Below are 11,422 nucleotides of genomic sequence, written 5' to 3'. Positions count from 1 at the left end.
TAAGACATGTTGAGAAACTCCAAATCTATCTACTTACTCAGGTGGGTGTAATTCTGCTGGTTATCACAACTACCATGTTTGTTAGGCTACTCGATATTTTTTTTTATTTTAATTTTTTTTCAGTGAGAGAAGGTGAGGCAGAGAGACAGACTCATGCATATGCCCCAACAGGGACCCACCTGGCAAACCCATTAGAGGATGATGGTCTGCCAATCTGGCATCTTGCTCCATTGCTCAGCAACCAATCTCTTCTTAGCACCTGAGGTGGAATCCATGGAGCCATCCTCAGCGTCTAGGGCCAACACACTCCCATCTAGCCATGGCTGCAGGAGGAGGAACAGAGAGAGAGAGAAATTAGGGGGTAAGGTAGAGAAGCAGATAGTGATTCTCCTGTGTGCCCTGACCGGGAATCAACCCCAGGACATCTGCACAGCAGGCCGATGATCTACCACAGAACCAACCAGTCAGGGCCAGCCTACTATTTTTCGAGGCTTGTATAGAACTAGAAAGGAGGAGGTGGATGTAGATTAAGTTGATATACCAAATACTCATATTCTTACAATGATTCAGTATTTTTTCTCTAATAAATGACCTTTTATTATTTTGATTGGTGCAAGCATTTGCTTAATTTCCAGAGCTTAGGAAAAGCTGATTTTGAACATTTTAAGTGTTTTGTTATTTTTATGGAAGTATGTAATTACTAAGGCCTTTTCTGCCTTTCCCCAAAGTATGGACTTTTTTGTGTGGCTATATAATGTCTTTATAGAAAAGAAGGGGGAAATTGAAACAATAATTTTCTGTACCATACTTTACAGTTTTCAGACCTTTTCTGAATTATGCCTTAACTTTAAATCTTAACTCTGTCAGTGGTAGACTTTTAAAAACTGCACAGTAGTTCTCTTTCCTTGGCTACCTCAGTCATTCTTCAATTTTTCTCTTAGAAATAACTTCCTCCAGGATGCTTGGCTTACACAAGAAAGGTTAAGTAGTCTCCCTATGACCTACAGTAACACTCTGTATGCTTTTTCTCTTTAATAACAAACAAGCAGGCAGTTACAAAATAATTTGGTATCCCTCCTGTGAGACTCTAACCTTCCTGAAAATAAGAAAAATGTCTTTTGGGAACTCAAACATATACAGCATAGGGATAAAGTGAGCTGAATGTAGGGGGTCAAGTTTTTTTATTCTGTTATTAAATTCAGAAGGTAATTTTTTAAAAAAAATCTTAAAAGTTGGACTCAAATTAAATACTCTTTCTAAAAATAGTTCCTTCAAGAACAACTCCATTTACTTTATCCTCATTACTAAATTAATTGCTGCTGTTATTCCTTTTCTAATCTATGCATCAAGTTCTCAACTGACCTTAAGGCATTTGCTTTCTTAACATATAAGTCATTTTCAAGTATAATAATTTGAAAGTTCTTTCTTCTCCTTCTCCTTATGATCATCACTATTATAATAAGAGTATTTTCCCATAGACAGACACAACAAATTCATTTCTAATTCAATTTGTTTAAACAAGTCTAGTGAAGCCGAAAAAGAGGCAAAATTTTAAAGATGCAGCAAGGCTGTTTCATTCTACAGCCTTCTCTATAAAAGTAATTAAAGGAAATTTAGGTAAAACCCTCTTACAATAGAAAATATTTCAGAACCTAAACTTGACTATGACAGCCAACCTCCAATCTAATCTCTATACTAGTCAGTTAAGTGAAATGTAGTAATTGCTCCATCACACATCAGCTTAGAAAGTAACCTTCAGTTTTGTGTTCTCTGCCTTCTGATGCTGATATTGTAGTTTGTTATTAAAAGTGGGCTGCGAGATTTGGAAGAACTACTTGACAAAAGGAAATTTGGCAGATGTGAAGAGGAAAGGGAACAAAATGACAAGATCAGCTGGGGTGAATAAAAGTGATGATTCAAGAGGAAAAGTTTGGGAGTGCTAATTGGTATGTAAAGGTTACAAAGGAAGAAAGAAACACAAGCTACATGTTGAATTAGAACAAAAATTTTCCTGTCTGTCTTTTGGCAGAGCCAGCAATGTGCTTTGTGCTTGGACATGTGATTTATAAATCAAAGTGAACCAATTTGGATTACTTAGAAGTTTATTATTATTATTATTATTATTATTATTGACTTGCCTGTTCCTCTCTACTTTTATTTTATTTGGATATAATTTTCTAAAATATCTGAGATTGAGAAGATAGTTTTATATATAATATAGTATTTTTAAAATGAGACCAATGGAGACACTAATTAAATAAAAAATGATTTTGACAGTGTTTCTGAGACCCGACCTTTTCATGGAGGCTGCCGCCAGCTAGCTCTGCACCTTGCTGGCCATGGGAGCTGCTGGAGCTGTGCAAGGACAGGTCAGCACCACCGACCTTTACTAAGGGTTGGGTGTGTGGCATGAGGCTTCCGACGCTGAGTTCCGACATGGCTACCACAAAGTATTCCTACAAGTGTACCTGGACTGGGTGGGTGAGGAAGACAAGGAGGATGCCACCCACCGCTTCCAGATCCTTGGGAAAGTCTATTCCTTTCTGAGTGACAAAGAGCAGAGAGCAGTGTACAATGAACAGGGGAATGGTGGACGACGATTCTGATGTGCTCAACCATGACCAGGACTGGGAGGCTTATTGGAGGTTATTCTTCTAAAAGACATCTCTAGAATACATTCAGGCTTTTGAGAAGACATACGAACATTCTGAAGAAGAGCTGGCTGATATTAAACAGGCCTATTTGGACTTCAAAGGAGACAGAGATCACATCATGGAATCTGTGATGTGTGTACAGTAAACAGATGAACCCAGGATAAGGAACAGGTATTCAGCAAGCCATTGATGCTGGAGAGGTCCCATCTTATAACGACTTTGTCAAAGAATTGAAGCAAAAGATGAATGCTAGGAAAGGGAGAGCTCAGGAAGAGGCTAGAGAAGCAGAAATGAGCAGGAAGGAGTTGGGACTTGATGGAGAAGATAGTTTGAAAGCCATTGTTCAGAGCAGACAAAATGATTGGCAAAAGGAAATAGACAATTTTCTGGTTCAGATGGAAACAAAACACTGCAAACCTTCCAAACGAGGAGGGGAAAAAACAGCTCTCAAGAAAGAAAAGAAATAACAGAATTTTCTCTTCAAAAGTTTTTATGTGTGTTAATTGATGCCACTGTAGGCAAGGTGCAGTCAAGTTCTGAAGACAAGTCAATTCAACTCTTGAGAAAAGTTGTCTGTCTTACCTAAATTATTCAGAAGGAATATGCAAACCAGAATCTCTCAACCTGATCTTAGTATATCCTAGAAATCACCTGACACCCTGTGAAGTCTTGTGAAGGAATTTGGTGGTGATTATTGAGGGAAGAGGGAGAGGCGGGTATACTTCTGACAGCACTTGCTCCTGTGGATTTTTGGTACAAGGAACTTTATCTATTGATAGAATGTGGGTCTGTCCTACTGCCTTTACTAGATGATATACTGTTGCACAAGAGTGACCTGCAGAGTATTCAGAGTGATGTGGGTGTTTATTAGAAAAGATTTTCTACCTGACTAGAATGCCTTCAGAATACTTGCTGGACATCTGTCTTCCATATACTTGATAGTTTGCTTTTCATCTTAATATTCTTCAGTAGATCCTTTCTTTTTTGTTTTGTTTAAACAAGTTTGTACCCTTTGCCTGAATTATAGGAGAAACAAGTGTTAACAGTACTTCAAGCATATTTATAAGACTTAACATGATTAAAAGTGTAAAAAATGAAAAAAAAGATTTTGGTAATTTAATAGAACTATATACCATACAGCAGCTGAAAACAATATTTACTTAAGAACTACCAAGTCTAGGTAGGTGTTAAGTCAGGATGCTGTGTTAATAGACAGGTTGTATGTACGACTTAGAGATATGTTTGCCATGTGTTTATGTAAACGCTTTTCTTTCTGTCTAGGATGTTGTTCACCAGCCTTGAATATCCGACAAATCTTCAACATATGCCTCAATTCCAAAGTCTATATCTCATTCTCTAATTTTATGTTTTTCCCTTGAAGTATGGTAGGTCTGCTTAATATGTACTTCTGGTGGCAGACCACCTCACAGCTCTGCTACTTCCAAGCTGTGATGTCTTGGGCAAGTCATTTAAGCTCTCTATGTCTCAGTTTCCTCATCTGCAGAGGGAGCATGATATAAGTGTCTACTTCCAAATATACTGCATACATTCACTGAGTAACTGCAAAGCCTTAAACTACTTTATAAGTACATATCAAGTGTTCTATGAATGTGTACTTTTATTATATTTGTTCCCCATTTCACTGGTTCTTTGTGTATCCACTCTGTCCTTGTCACGAAAGTATCTTACAATTTTTATTGCAAGTAATTGCAAGAACATCTTTTTCATAGACTATATTGTAAACTTGAGGGAAGAGATCATATTTATTTTATTTCATTTTTATATTCAGTGAGAGGAAGAGAGCCAGAGACAGACTCCTGCATGTGCCCTGACCAGGATGCACCCAGCAAGCCCACTAGGTGGTGATGCTCTGTCCAACCATGGCATTACTCCTGTTGCTCAGCAAGTGAGCTCTTTTTAGTGCCTGAGGCAGAGGCCATGGAATCATCCTCAGCACCCAGAGCCAACTCGCTCCAATCAAGCCATGGCTGCAGGAGGAGAAGAGAGAGAGAGAGAGAGAGAGAGAGAGAGAGAGAGAGAGAGAGAGAGAGAAACAAGAAGGGGAGGGGTGGAGAAGCAGATGGGCACTTCTCCTGTTTGTCCTAACTGGAAATCGAACCCAGAACATCCACACGCGGTGTTCACACTCTACCACTGAGCTATTGGGCCAAGAGCAAAGATATTGTTTTATCTACACTAATTCTTTCTATTTTTCTTTCTTTTACTTTTGACTGTCAAGTTTCTGCTGATCAGTCTCCAGTTTACTCACCAACCACATATTCCGAGCAGCACCCCAAGTTCTGGCTTTCTACTACAGCCAGGATATCTCTTTTTAAAAATGCTGCTACCACCTCAAATAAACTCTGTTCTCAAACTCAACTCTCCTTCCTTCCTCTCAAACTATGTCTTTCCTTGCCAATATTGAGACTGAATTGCCCTGGCAAACTGCTTTAATCATAATATATTATCTTCTGTGAGTTTTTATATTACTCAAATTCAAAATGGTAGAGATCAGAGCTTAATATTTATGAATATCAAATTTGAACACAAATATGCATGGCAAATTTTAGGTAATTATTCTACAGAATCCAAGTAATAGAGTAGTACTGATAGAAAATATAATCACTCTCCATGATTACTTCCTAGAGCTGTAGTCCTCTTTGGTTGTCTATTTTCTCACACTGTGATTTTTTTTATCTTTTATTATTTATTCTTATGTTTACTTTTCCATATCACAGTCTTTTACATAAATTTTTATTAAGTTTAATGGGGTGACATCAATAAATCAGGGTACATGTGTTCAAAGAAAACATGTCCAGGTTATCTTGTCATTCAATTATGTTGCATACCCATCACCCAAAGTCAGATTGTCCTCCGTCACCCTCTATCTAGTTTTCTTTGTGCCTCTCCCTCTCCCCCTTCCCCTCTACCCACCCCCCCAGTAACCACCACACTCTTTTCCATGTCTCTTAGTCTCATTTTTATGTTCCACCTATGTATGGAATCATGCAGTTCTTGTTTTTTTTCTGATTTACTTATTTCACCCCATATAATGTTATCAAGATCCAACCATTTTGTTGTAAATGATCCGATGTCACCATTTCTTATGGCTGAGTAGTATTCCATAGTGTATATGTGCCACATCTTCTTTATCTAGTCATCTATTGAAGAGCTTTTTGTTTGTTTTCATGTCTTGGCCACTGTGAACAAGGCTGCAATGAACATGGGGCTGCATGTGTCTTTATGTATCAATGTTTCTGAGTTTTGGGGGTATATACACAGTAGAGGGATTGCTGGGTCATAAGGTAGTTCTATTTTCAGTTTTTTGAGGAACCACCATACTTTCTTCCATAATGGGTATACTACTTTACATTCCCACCAACAGTGAATGAGGGTTCCATTTTCTCCACAGCCTCTCCAACATTTCCTATTACCTGTCTTGTTGATAATAGCTAATCAAACAGGTGTGAGGTGGTATCTCATTGTAGTTTTGATTTGCATTTCTCTAATAACTAATGAAGATAAGCATCTTTTCATATATCTGTTGGCCATATGTATTTCTTCTTGGGAGAAATGTCCTCTTCTTATTTTTTTATTGGATTGTTTGTTTGTTTGTTGTTGAGTTTTATGAGTTCTTTGTATATTTTGGACATTAGGCCCTTATCTGAGCTATTGTTTGAAAATATCATTTCCCATTTAATTGGTTGTGTGTTTATTTTGTTGTCAGTTTCTCTTGCTGAGCAAAAACTTCTTAGTCTGATGTAGTCCCATTCATTTATCTTTGCCTTCACTTCTCTTGCCTTTGGAGTCAAATTCATAAAATGCTCTTTAAAACCAAAGTCCATGAGTTTAGTACCTATGTCTTCTTCTATGTACTTTATTGTTTCAGGTCTTATATTTAGGTCTTTGATCCATTTTGAATTAATTTTAGTTCAAGGGGACAAACTTGAGTCGAGTTTCATTTTTTGCATGTGGCTTTCCAGTTTTCCCAGCACCATTTGTTGAAGAGGCTTTCTTTTATCCATTGTGTGTTGTTGGCCCCTTTATCAAAAAATATTTGACTATATATATGTGGTTTTATTTCTGGACTTTCTATTCTGTTCCATTGGTCTGAGTGTCTATTTTTCTGCCAATACCATGCTGTTTTGATTGTCGTGGCCCTATAATAGAGTTTGAAGTCAGGTATTGTAATGCCCCCAGCTTCATTCTTTTTCCTTAGGATTGCTTTGGCTATTCTGGGTTTTTTATAGTTCCATATAAATCTGATGATTTTTGTTCCATTTCTTTAAAAAATGTCATCGGAATTTTGATGGAAATTGCATTAAATTTGTTAATTGCTTTGTGTAGTATGGCCATTTTGATTATATTTATTCTTTTTATCCAAGAACAAGGAATATTTTTCCATCTCATTATATCTTTTTCAATTTCCCTTAACAATACTTTGTAGTTTTCATTATATAGGTCCTTTACATTCTTTGTTATGTTTATTCCTAGGTATTTTTTGTTGTTGCAATCGTGAAGGGGATTATTTTTTTGAGTTCAGTTTCTAATGTTTCATTGTTGGCATATAGAAAGGCTATGGACTTTTGTATATTAATTTTGTATCCTGTGACCTTACTGTATTGGTTTATTGTTTCTAGTAATATTTTTTGTGGAATCTTTGGGGTTTTCAATATATAGGATCATATCATCTGCAAAAAGTAATACCTTTACTTCTTGTTTTCCAATATGGATGCCTTTTATTTCTTTATCTTGTCTAATTGCTCTGGCTAGAACTTCTAGCATCATGTTAAATAAGAGTGGAGAGAGTGGACAATCCTGTCTTGTTCCTGATTTAAGGGGGAAAGTCCTCAGCTTTATGCCATTTAATATGATGTTAGCTGATAGTTTATCATATATGGCCTTTATCATGTTGAGATATTTTCCTTCTATACCCATTTTGTTGAGTGTCTTAAATATAAGGACTCATATAAACAAAATCCAAAATGAAAGAGGAGAAATCACCACAGACATCATAGATATACAAAGAATTATTGTAGAATACTACAAAAATCTATATGCCACCAAATTCAACAATCTAGAAGAAATGGATAAATTCTTAGAACAATACAACCTTCCTAGACTGAGTCAAGAAGAAGCAGAAAGCCTAAACAGACCAATTAGCAGGGAGGAAATAGAACAAACTATTAAAAACCTCCCCAAAAATAAAAGTCCAGGCCCAGATGGTTATACTAGTGAATTCTATAAACCATTCAAAGAAGACTTGGTTCCTATTCTACTCAAAGTCTTCCAAAAAATTGAAGAAGAAGCAATACTTCCAAACACATTTTATGAGGCCAACATAACCCTCATACCGAAACCTGGCAGGGACAGCACAAAAAAAGAAAACTACAGACCAATATCTCTAATGAATATAGATGCTAAAATACTAAACAAAATATTAGCAAATTAAATACAACATCATATTAAAAAATAATATATCATGATCAAGTGAGATTTATCCCAGAATTTCAAGGATGGTTCAACATAAGTGAAACAGTTAGCGGAATACACCATATCAGCAAAACAAAGAACAAAAACCACATGATCTTATCAATACATGCAGAAAAGGCATTTGATAAAATACAACACAACTTTATGTTTAAAACACTCATATCACAGTCTTAATCTTGTCTCTTCAGTCTGTCTTCTCCACTCTTTTTATTCTCTTTCATGTACAAATTTTTTAAGAAGATTTCAATTTACTATAACCTGCTTTGGCTTCTTATCTCATCCTTCAAAAGGAAAAATAAACTTAAGTAATTTGTGTATGTAAATATGAGTAAGAAGGAATGCTTTATTCGGCAAACATAGGTAGGGTTGGAGTATAAGAGTGGCATTTGCAAAGGTTACAGAGTAGGTAAAGCCCATTTCATAGTGACTTAGTTAGGGTACAGAATTCTCTTGTTAGAAAAAATAAGAAGGCTAATGTTGATCATGCAATGAAAATACTGTGATGTCATTTCTCACTCACATTTGCTTCCCTGCACATCACTTCTTAGGCTATTCAGAATGACAAAAACTGATTTGCCAGATTTCTGCAGCTGATAAACACAATTCAATAAGCAAAATAAAATTAATCTATTGATTAAAAATATGTCATGAAAGGTAGTTATTGCATCTGATTCTTAAAATCATCAACAAAATAGTATTATTTAGAGTAAATATAATTCCTTATGTGTGTTTTTTTACATGCATATACAGTTTAGAGAGTCCACAAGGCATTCCAAGATTGCAATTTTAGTCATCAAAATTAGCATGAGAGACAGTAAGGAAGCATTCAGAGATGATATAGAGGGTGGTGGTGTTCCAATGAGCACATTAGACTTATACCTGTTCTTGAAATTTCAGGTAAAAAAGAGGGAGTATTAAGTATATCAGCCTTTCAGGAGACAGATGAAGACTGGGGAGTAGAGTTCAAGGGAAGTAGGACTGAGTATTGAAAATGAACCCAAGCAAAATTTGAATGAAAGAGAGAAACCTTGAACAAACCAAGCAATTAGAATAAAAAATGTACAGAAATAGTTGATTTTTTAAAGCTTTTCAAATATAAAAATTTAAGACTGATGAAAAACATAATTCATGTATCTAAAAATGCATGCTGCGTATATCAATGAACCCAATGAAGTATACCCAGTTTCTTTTTTTTGTGTGTGTGTGTGTGTTTTTATTTATTTATTTATTTATTTTTATTTTTTTTATTTTTTAAAAATTTTTTATTGATTTTAATTCATTGTGCTTACATAGATTCAAGTGTCCCACCGAATATATCTCCTTCCCCCCACACTCATGTTCCCCTTGATACCTTTTTTTTTTTTATAATTTTATTTTTTTAATGGGGTGACATCAATAAATCAGGATACATATATTCAAAGATAACAAGTCCAGGTTATCTTGTCGTTCAATTATGTTGCATACCCACCACCCAAAGTCAGATTGTCCTCTGTCACCTTCTATCTTGTTTTCTTTGTGCCCCTCCCCACCCCCTATCCCTCTCCCATTCCCCCCTCCCCCCCATAACCACCACACTCTTATCAATGTCTCTTAGTTTCACTATTATGTCCCACCTACGTATGGAATAATACAGTTCCTGGTTTTTTCTGATTTACTTATTTCGCTTCGTATCATGTTATCAAGATCCCACCATTTTGCTGTAAATGTTCCGATGTCATCATTTCTTATGGCTGAGTAGTATTCCATAGTGTATATGTGCCACATCTTCTTTATCCAGTCATCTATTGAAGGGCTTTTTGGTTGTTTCCATGTCCTGGCCACTGTGAACAATGCTGCAATAAACATGGGGCTGCATGTGTCTTTACGTATCAATGTTTCTGAGTTTTGGGGTATATACCCAGTAGAGGGATTGCTGGGTCATAAGGTAGTTCTATTTGCAGTTTTTTGAGGAACCACCATACTTTCTTCCATAATGGTTGTACTACTTTACATTCCCACCAACAGTGTATGAGGGTTCCTTTTTCTCCACAGCCTCTCCAACATTTGCTATTACCTGACTTGCTAATAACAGCTAATCGAACAGGTGTGAGGTGGTATCTCATTGCCGTTTTGATTTGCATTTCTCTAATAGCTAAAGAAGATGAGCATCTTTTCATATATCTGTTGGCCATTTGTATTTCTTCCTGGGAGAAGTGTCTATTCATATCCTCTTCCCATTTTTTTATTGGATTGTTTGTTTGTTTGTTGTTGAGTTTTATGAGTTCTTTGTATATTTTGGATATTAGGCCCTTATCTGAGCTGTTGTTTGAAAATATCATTTCCCATTTAGTTGGCTTTCTGTTTATTTTGTTATCAGTTTCTCTTGCTGAGCAAAAACTTCTTAGTCTGATGTAGTCCCATTCATTAATTTTTGCCTTCACTTTTCTTGCCATTGGAGTCAAATTCATAAAATGCTCTTTATACCTGACTTCAAACTCTATTATAGGGCCACGACAATCAAACCAGCATGGTATTGGCAGAAATATAGACACTCAGACCAGTGGAACAGAATAGAAAGTCCAGAAATAAAACCACATATATATAGTCAAATAATTTTTGATAAAGGGGCCAACAACACACAATGGAGAAAAGAAATCCTCTTCAATAAATGGTGCTGGGAAAACTGGAAAGCCACATGCAAAAGAATGAAACTGGACTACAGTCTCTCCCCCTGTACAAAAATTAACTCAAAATGGATCAAAGATCTAAACATAAGACCTGAAACAATTAAGTACATAGAAGAAGACATAGGTACCCAGTTTCTTAACATCAAGGAAGGTATTGCCGATACTGGTGATACTAAGAGAATAATGGGCTCCAATTGCCTCCAAATTAAAGTTTCTTCCCCACTACTCCTTTTCATTCTATATAATTCCCCATTTCTTTACTTTCCTCTTTTTCTTTTATACCTCAAACTAATCCCAGTAAGTAATTTGAAGAGGGTTTAAGAAAGAGGTTTGGCCCTGGCCGGTTGGCTCAGCAGTGGAGCGTCGGCCTGGCGTGCGGGGGACCCGGGTTCGATTCCTGGCCAGGGCACATAGGGGAGGCGCCCATTTGCTTCTCCCCCCCCCCCCCCCTCCTCCCTCTCTGTCTCTCTCTTCCCCTCCCGCAGCCGAGGCTCCATTGGAGCAGGGATGGCCGGGGCGCTGGGGATGGCTCCTTGGCCTCTGCCCCAGGCGCTGGAGTGGCTCTGGTCGCGGCGGGGCGACGCCCCGGAGGGGCGGAGCATCGCCCCC

The 11,422-nt window shown here is 37.0% G+C and overlaps 1 pseudogene; it reads left to right on the top strand.

Annotated features, from left to right (window-relative positions):
* The first annotated feature begins 2,339 nt into the window (after positions 1-2,339).
* LOC136317623 (dnaJ homolog subfamily C member 9 pseudogene) lies at positions 2,340-3,236 on the top strand (annotated as a pseudogene).
* Positions 3,237-11,422: the final 8,186 nt, after the last annotated feature.

Source organism: Saccopteryx bilineata, chromosome X (genome assembly GCF_036850765.1).
Source record: "Saccopteryx bilineata isolate mSacBil1 chromosome X, mSacBil1_pri_phased_curated, whole genome shotgun sequence".
Taxonomy (NCBI): domain Eukaryota; kingdom Metazoa; phylum Chordata; class Mammalia; order Chiroptera; family Emballonuridae; genus Saccopteryx; species Saccopteryx bilineata.
The sequence above is the reverse complement of the archived record's forward strand: the minus strand, read 5'-3'. Positions and strand labels throughout refer to the sequence as shown.